The 9,509-nt window shown below is 43.5% G+C and overlaps 1 pseudogene; it reads left to right on the forward strand.

Annotated features, from left to right (window-relative positions):
- The first annotated feature begins 4,206 nt into the window (after window positions 1-4,206).
- LOC139000836 (THO complex subunit 2-like) lies at window positions 4,207-8,918 on the forward strand (annotated as a pseudogene).
- Window positions 8,919-9,509: the final 591 nt, after the last annotated feature.

The raw sequence follows: 9,509 nt of genomic DNA on the forward strand, positions 1-9,509 counted from the left end.
GGCTATATAATAGAATTCCCATTTGAGACAAGATATCTCTTCCCCATAATGTAAAGGGGATAGTCGTAATTACATAGGGACAGAATTTTCCTGAATGTTGATCTTCATCAGCCCAAGTTAAAATCTGAGAACTCTTTTTTACATTAGATGCCTTGCCTAGTCCTACTAGGGAAGTGGAGGTGGTGTGCGTGGGCCATGAAGAGGGCCAATCCTTCCCTGCTATGCAGGAAACATCTGCTCCTGTATCCAATATACCTTCAATTGGTTTTCCCTGAATTTGTAAAATTTTTGTAGGTCTAGTAGCATGGATCTCTTGTATGCAAAATGCTGCATCACTAGATCCAAAGCCTCCGGCCCCTCTAGCTTCCTGGGTAACAGCTGTCCCTATTTTATGTATTGGTAACAGGAGTAATTGGGCAATTCTCTGGTTGGGCTGAATCTGTATAGTTGTGGTGGGTGGGGAAAGCAAAATCTGTATTTCTCCTGTGTAGTCTGCATCAACTCTTGGGATGACTAAGATCCCCTGTAACGAGGTGGAGCTCCGCCCTAATATTAATCCTACAGTTCCCTCAGGCAGCGGCCCAGACACTCCTGCAGGAATGGCTGCTACTGGCGAGTCTGGGGTTAGTATTGCGTGGGTGGTTGAATGGAGGTCCAATCCTGCACTGCCTGGGGTTGCTCTGAAGAGGTCACTGACGGATTGAAATTTGCAGCAGAGGGGTTGAGGGTCGATGCCTCTATTATTGCAGGGGCCTGGGGCCGGCCCCTTCTCAAGTTTCCCAATTGAGGTGATGGGATATAACCTCCTTGGGAGCGATTTGTAGAATTTAAAGGCCGACCATTTTTATGGTATTTCGATCTACATTCCTTTGCCCAATGGAATCCTTTCTGACACCGGGGACAAACGGTTTTTGGAGGATTAATATTATTCCCTGATGTATTTCAGGCTGTCGAGGAGCTTGCCATCTGGCTTGAGTATTATTATTTCTATTTGGGCATTCTCTGCTAAAGTGCCCAGATAAGCCACAAGAGTAGCAGTTCATATTTCTTTTATTACCTGTATTATTGCTGGCTTGTCCTATGCCCTGTACATATTGAGGGTATGTCTCCCCTTTGAGAGCTGCAGCTATAGCTACACCCTGTATAAATGCTGGACTTACATCAGCACACTGTTTTATAAAATCATTTATAGTTCCCGTTCTGCGAATCAGCCTTAATAAAGCCTGACAGGTATTATTAGCATTTTCAAAAGCCAGTTTGATTAGGATATCGGCAGCCTCTTCATTATTGATTACTCTCTTGACTGCCTGTATGAGGCGAGAAAGAGAATCCTGATATGGTTCCTCGATCTTCTGTTTAATCTCTGTAAGGGAGGTTGTTTTTCCTGCTGTATAAGGTAGGGATTTCCAGGCATTTACTGCACAACTGGTTACTTTAATAAGTGCCTCTTTGGGCATATACATTTGCTCCTGAGCCGTGTTAAAATCACCTTCTCCTAATATCATGTCTAGGGTTACTCCTCCTCTGGAATTTTTGCTAGTGGCTACAGCTTTCTTAGCAAGATCATCATATTCAGTTTTCCATAATAAGTAATTGCCTCCTGAGAGACAGGATTTACAAACCTGTGACCAATCATAAGGAGTCATCCACTTATTGGCTAGGGTTTCTACCAAGGTTAGTGTGTAAGGAGATAGAGGTCCATATTCAGAGCAGGCCAATTTTAATTCTTTAAGTATTTTGTAAGGTATAGCCTCCCAGGTGGGGCTTTCGTCCTCATCAAACTCATTCTCATATGCAACTGGGAAGCAGAGTGAGAACTCAAGATCTCCATTAGCTTCAGCTTCTCTTATCGCCCTTTGAAATTTAGACATGGAGCTCCTAGGAGCCGCAGGACCTGGTTTAGGCTTCCTTTCTAATTTAGGGAGCCTGTTTTGAATGGGAGGGCCTCTCTCCTCTCTACTGACTGGAAAGGAACAATGATCATGTTTATGATATTTATTCTCCTTCCGATCAGTAGGCATAGCTAAATTGCTCTTAGATTGAGCTGGAGACAATAATGATGTGTCTTCTCTAGGTGGATCCGAGGGACTATTTAAAGTTTGAGAACGTTCAATAGTTTCTGCCTCTGGTGCCAAGATGCCACGAATTAAATTCCAGGGGGAAAGGCATTTTCCGGGACCTCCTGGTCCTGCGGATGGAAGGTGTGATAATTCATAAATTGCTCTCCTATTTTAGTCCAAGTTGTTAAATTAACAGTTCCATCCTCAGGAACCCATTGACATGCATATTCTATAAAACTTTCTATCTGACTGGGAGTAATCTAACTCCTCTGCTAGCAAGCAGATGCATTAAAAGATTAACACAGAGTCTTTTTTCTTTAGACTCAGTATGACCCATCTTGTCAATCTAAGTTTTGTACTAACTACCCGCTTACCCTACTTATCCTCTATAGGAGGGGTCTGCAGCACCCTACAGTGCAGTCCTATCCATCCCAAGTACGTCCCAAGTACGGGGGGACTTACCTTCGTGCCCCACGTTGGGCGCCAGTTGCTGGGGTCCAATCCCAGCGGGTCCAGGGGTCCCCAAAGGTATGGACGGAGTCGGCGAAGAAGGAATGACACGAAGACAGCCTTCAGTTGATCAGCAGCCTAGTCAGGACCTATAGCCAGGATCTCCAGCCAAAATTCTGGTCGGAGTTCTGGTTAGGAACTGATGAGGATCTGATGTTTATTGTCTTGTTACATCCGTATTTATACCAGCCGATTTTAATCCTGTCAATTTCTATTACAAAGGTTAGGGCGTTTCTTATCTCCATTCCAGGGAGTAAAGATTATGTAGCTTAACTACCCGCCTGGCACTTAATTAAGGGGTTGTATCCCCTCCCTAACCTCAGGGAAAGATCCCCACCTGGGGAAACAACCTTTCTCGGAGAGGTGACCTTGGTTAAAACACATGGCGCTAAAGGGAGCAAACATATTAAGAACAGTATGCTATATATGCCAGGTCCATTGAAACATATGCTGTGCAGATGTTTCTTTCCTGCAGCGACTGTGTCAAGCAGCAAGGATGGACCGGCTTCCAGCAGTTGAGGACTTTCTGTAGTGCTATGTTTGAATTATTTTCTCTTATTTCTCTCGTGCCTCCCATAGACTTTCGTTGTGTGGTTACCTGGACTCTTGACTTAGGACAAATGAACAGCCTCTCCTTACATTGGAGGTTGAAAAACCAGGAGAAACACACACACACACACACACACACACACACACCCCAAACCACCCCCAAGGTAAAGCCCTACCTCACACCACACTCCATCACTGCTAGATGTATTCAAGGACAGTTGACAACTTGGATAGCAGAGACAGTGAACAGGGATTCTACAGAGTTATATGTCAATTTTCAAATGAAGCATGTGGTTAAGGTCATTTTTAAGCTTTTTTTTTTTTAGTAAATTCACTAGGTTTAAGGGCATCCGTTTGCCACGGATGGAAAGGACAGACAGATATGTGACAGGCAACGATAAGCACTGAAATAGTCCTTAAAATCCAGAAATTCTACTGATTAAAAAAATACAAATGGGACCGATGTTTGTAACCATTCATTGCCCAGAAATAGAATCAATTGCAATGAATGAAGAGAAATGAGCAAAGAAATAATAAAATAAAATAAAATAAAATAAAATAAAATAACCTCCCCCCCTCAACACTCTTCACGGGTACTGGGTCCAAGGAGTCCGCACAAGAGGCGATGGTGAAGCACACCAGGCATCGCAGCCAGGTTCAGGAGAACGTTTCCTTGAGATGCTTTTGGTGAATGCCACCTGAAGGGCGGGCCGTGCGGGGGTCTAGCCTGGGTCATGAGCTTCCCCACCCTAAACTTGACCTCCAATGTGTGAGGGCGTTTCAGTCCTGGGGCCGGCTGATTGGTGGGTCTCTGGCTCCTCCCACCAAGCTCTTGGGCTATAAAATGCAGCAAGGTGAGCGGCCCAGGGCCTTCTGTTCGCAGAGACTACTTTTGGAGCACTTTAATAGAGTGATCTTTGGTATAATATGCTCTTTCATTATTTATTTTATTTTATTTTAGAAATTGTTGGGGCCTGAAACTCGAAAAGCAAAGGCGCAGTTCCCGGCATTCCTCGTGGGCTGTACTTCCCGTTGACCCCACGCTGAGATGAGGCACTTCCTGGCCTCTGTCACTAAGGCGGGGAAGATGGAGGTAGCGTCGGTGTTGGTCTCGGTCGAGTGGATAAATAACTGGGAGAAATCAGGGAGAGGCGACCTGTTGGACTTATGTTGGCTTCTCAGCGAAAACAAGAGCCACGGCAGTTCGACTTACAGAGATTTCCAGCGAGCTCTCTATGAGTTATCACACCATGTCATTCAAGGAAATCTGAAGCCCAAACAAGCAGCTGATGTTTTCAATGACATCAGCGAATTTCGTGAGGATGCGCCTTCCATTGTTGCTGATGTCTTTTGCATGTTAAATATGGAGACAACCGTTTTAGAAGGGCAAAAGAGACTGTTTTACGCAATTGGTATCAGTGTGTTTGTATTTCTTTTCAGACACGATTCTAAAGGAACGCCTGGATCCAGAAACATTGGAATCATTAGGACTCATCAAGCAATCATGGCAATTCCATCAAAGATCAGTGAAAATCAAGACAAAACTCTTTTATACGCAGCAAAAGTTCAACTTGTTAAGAGAAGAGAATGAAGGCTATGCTAAGCTGACTGTTGAATTGGGGCAAGATTTATCGGGAAATATGACTGGTGATTTAATCTTAGAAAATATCAAATCCTTAATAGGATGCTTTCATCTAGATCCCAATAGAGTTTTGGGTGTCATTTTAGAAGTGTTTGAATGCAGACCAGAATGTGATGACTTCTTTATATCCTTATTAGAATCTTGTGTGAATATGTGTGAGCCGCAAACACTTTGTCATATACTTGGGTTCAAATTCAAGTGTTACCAGGAGCCAAATGGAGAGACTCCTTCTTCTTTATACAGTGTTGCAGCAGTGCTCCTACAAGGTAATCTTATTGATTTAAATGAACTCTATGTACATCTTCTTCCAGCTGATAATTGCATGATGGATGAATATAAACAAGAAATGTTGGAAGCTAAGGCCATTCTTAAAAAACTAAACGGTGGCTGTATTGTCTTCTGAAAAAATGGATAAGCAAGAGAAGGCAAAGGAAGAGGAGGAATAGGAGAAAGTAGAAAAGCCACCTGACAACCAAAAATGTGGTTTGTTAGAAGCCTTATTAAAGATTTCGATTGGCAGCATGCACAGAACATGATGGATCGGATGGCTCCATACTATGTTGCTTCCCACAAGCTGATAGCTCTTGCTATTTGCAAGCTTATTCACATAACTATTGAGACTCTCTACCAAAGAGTTGGCATTCCTAAAGGCGCTGAAGGCTCACCTGTTCATGCTTTGCAAAATAAGAGAGTGCTAAAACAAGCAGAGAGCTTTGAGGATTTGAGGACAGATGCCTTCAATACGTTCTGTTACCTCGGTCCCCACCTTTCTTGGGATCCCATTTTATTTGCAAAAGTGGTGCGCATAGGCCAATCCTTTATGAAGGAGCTTCAGTCTGATGGAAGGAAACAAGAGGATCAAGAGAAAGTGGACGTTATTCTTAGCTGTTTACTTGGCATTACTGACCAGGCCCTACTTCCATCTCTTTATCTAATGGACTGCAATGCTTGTATGACTGAGGAACTATGGGGAATGTTATAAACATTTCCATATCAGCATAGATATCATTTGTATGGCCAGTGGAAGGACGAAACTTACAACAGGTCCCTACTTTTAGTAAAGGTTAAAACTCGAATGATAGACAAAGCTAGAGATATCATGAACCATCTCACCAAGGAAAATGTGAGGCCTTCTGGAAGACAAATTGGGAAATTGAGCCACAGCAATCCAACTATTTTGTTTGATTATATCTTGGCAAAAATACAGACGTGTGATGACTTGATGGCACCTGTAGTAGATTCACTGGAATGCCTCACCTCATTGAATTACGATGTCTTGGCCTATTGTATCATTGAGGCTTCAGCAAATCCAGAAAAGGAAAGGATGAAACACAACGATACAACCAGTTCAAGCTGGCTTCGGTCTCTTGTTAGTTTCTGTGCTGCAGTCTTTCCTAAATATCCAATGGATCTGGCTGGTCTTCTGCAATATGTGGCTAATCAGCTAAAGGCAGGCAGAAGTATTGGCCTGCTTATATTGCAAGAAGTGGTACATAAAATGGCAGGAATAGAAATCACGAGGGAAGAGACGATGACAACGGAGCAACTAGAGGCCATGACTGGTGGAGAGCAACTAAGAGCTGAGGGAGGTTCTTGTGGCCAGACCAGAAACACTAAAAAATCCTCCCAGAGACTAAAGGATGCCCTATTGGACTATGACCTTGCTCTTCCCCTTGTTTTGATGATAGCTCAGCAGTGGGATAGGGTGATCTTTCCGGAAGGTGGAGAGAAAGATGTGGAACTGGTGGGAAAGCTCTATGACCAGTGTCATGATACCCTGGTACAGTTTGGTGGATTTTTAGCACTGAATCTAAGCACAGAAGAGTACACAAAGAGAGTGCCTTTGATTGATGTGCTTTATCACGAATTTCATATACCCCATGATGCAGCATTTTTCTTGTCTAGGCCAACATATGCACGCCATATCTTATCCAAATATGATGAACTTAAAAAATCAGACAAGGGAAGTAAACAGCAACATAAAGTCCACAAGTACATAGCAGCCTGTGAAATGGTGATGGCATCTGTCCGTGAAGCGGTAGTCTCATTGCACTTTTCCAATGTCTGGGATGACATCAGCCCTTGATTCTATGCCACATTCTGGTCACTGACAACGTATGACCTTGCAGTTCCACACACCAGCTATGAACGGGAAGTCAGTAAACTTAAAGTCCAGATGAGAGCACTTGATGACAATCAAGAAATGCCTCCAGAGAAAAAGAAAAAAGAAAAGGAGCACTGTAGTGCTCTTCGGGACAAGTTGCTTGAAAAAGAAAAGAAACAGATGGAACATGTACAGCGAGTTCTACAGAGACTGAAACTGGAAAAGGACAACTGGCTTTTAGCCAAGTCTACACCAAAGGAGACCATCACAAAATTTTTACAGCTGTGTATATTTCCTCGATGTATTTTTTCAGCAGTCGATGCTGTTTACTGTGCTCGTTTTGTTGAATTGGTACATCAAGAGAAAACTCCAAATTTTTCCACACTTCTTTGCTACGATTGAGTTTTCTCTGACATCGTTTTCACAGTGGCAAGCTGTACTGAAAATGAAGCGCGTCAATATGGGAGCTTTCTTTGCTGTATGTTAGAGACTGTGACTAGGTGGCACGGTGATAGAGCCACATATGAAAAAGAATGTGGAAACCACCCAGGATTCCTTACTATACTTCGGGCAACTGGATTTGATCGGGGAAATCAAGCTGATCAACTAGACAATGAAAATTTCCGACATGTGGTACATAAATGGCACTACAAACTAACCAAGGCATCGGTACATTGCCTTGAAATAGGTGAATATATTCAATGAGGAATATCTTGATTGTGCTAACAAAAATACTTCCTTGCTACTCGAAAGTTTTAAATCTGGGTCAGGCTTTGGAAAAAAGAGTGCATAAAATCTGCAAAGAAGAAAAAGGGAAAAGGTGTAGTCTACATGCATTAGCTACCGGCTACTCTGGGCAGTTGAAATGTAGGAAGTCATACATGATACCTGAAAATGAGTTTCATCACAAAGACCCCACTCTGAAGAACGCAGTTCAAAATGGGCCTGTTGGTGGGTCTTCTTCATCTTCCAGAGGAAGTGCATCTAAATCTCATGAAAGCAGTGCTGATGAGAATGATAACTCAATGGAGACAACTTCTTCACCACTAATCAAGAGTAAGGAGAGAGAAACAGGCAGGAAAGGATTGGACACGTCAAGGGAAAGTAGATCCAGGGAAAGAGAGAAAAAAGATGAAAAGGACAGAAAAGGTCGGAAACGGCATCACTCAAACAATGACCTGGAGGTGCTACCAGACCTAAGGAAGAGGCGAAGAAAAGGAGAAAATGGAATGATGGCAGTTTAAAAACACAAAAGTGAAAATCCATGTGATAATCCTTCTCCAAATGAGAAAAACAAGGGGGTGTGGGGCGGGGGGGGGGGGGGGAGTCAAAATTCTTCAGGTAATGAAAAAGGCAGCGATTCATTTAACTCTGAAAAGATGGATAAAAATCTCCCCCCAGTGGCAAAAAAGGGTATATACAGACCCCTAAGTTGAAGGTCCCCTGGAGGAGGATGCCAATTCTCCATGCATCACTCTCGGAACAGTATCTCCCATTCTTAAGAGCGTCGGGTGTTGCCCATTTCAGGGGAATCTGCTTGAAGTCAAAAGATGACTGCAACCCACCATCCTCTAGACAAGTCATTTCAAAGTCACCAGTTGTCAGGATATTCTTTTCACCTCTAGTCAGTTCCTTGCAGCATGGTTCCTGGGTATACAATTTTCATTTGAAATGCGACACCTGGAAGCAGCATCTGATGAAAATTTCATCCCCTTTTTTCTCAGAAAAGAGAGGAAACCGCCTCCGCGGACTAGTTCCTTCATGATGTGAATAGACTGCGGTGATGTGCAAACTCCTATACCTTTGGCGATATTGGGATGACTGATTGTATTACGTGAGGATTTTGGCTTCTTGTAAAATATTTAACTTTCCTCCCTACTGGGAGCCGATCCACCCTTGCTGTTTGACGTAGTCGCTGCATGGAAGAAACATCTGCACAGCTTACATTTTTCAAGGCACCTGGCGTGTAGGACAAATTTCTGCTCCCCCTCTTAAGCTCTATGTGTTTTAACCAGGACCCTCTTCCCGAGAAATGGTCGTTTCCCCAGCTTAGGGGTTAACAGGACTATGGAAGAAAATCAATGAGTAACCCCCCCTAGTATTACAGAAATACCATGTACTACTTATGAAGAACTTGGACTAAGACCATTGGCAATAAATGTGGGACTTGCTTGACCCACATCCCCAGGGTTTTGCCCACCAGGGAGAGTACCAGAACCTATACCCCTGGAGACCCACTGACACAGGGAAGTCCCAGGGAAGGCAAGCAGCAAGGCTGGGAGGACATGACCTTGACTGGGTAGGATAAGCTCCTTCAGTCACTTCCTTGTAGCTTATCAGTAGAGCAGTAGAAGAGTGACCTTGGAATAGCCCTTATAATGGAACACAAGAGATTAACCTAGACAAGATCAAAATCAACAGCACTAGATAGAGACTAGAGACAGGATTATGGACATGAAACTAGGAACAGTAGAAGGTTTCCTGAAACATACCATGATGTAATGGAACAATAAAAAGAGAACCCAACCATGATGATCAACTGAACGCTGCCTCTGTGTCATTCATTCTTCGCCAACTCCGTCCACACCTCCATGGGAACCCCTGGACCTGTTGGGGCTGGACCCCAGCAACTTCCTGGGAAAGA

Source organism: Myotis yumanensis, unplaced genomic scaffold, assembly GCF_028538775.1.
Source record: "Myotis yumanensis isolate MYYU_CA2020_CCGP unplaced genomic scaffold, mMyoYum1.0.hap1 SCAF_34, whole genome shotgun sequence".
NCBI classification, from domain to species: domain Eukaryota; kingdom Metazoa; phylum Chordata; class Mammalia; order Chiroptera; family Vespertilionidae; genus Myotis; species Myotis yumanensis.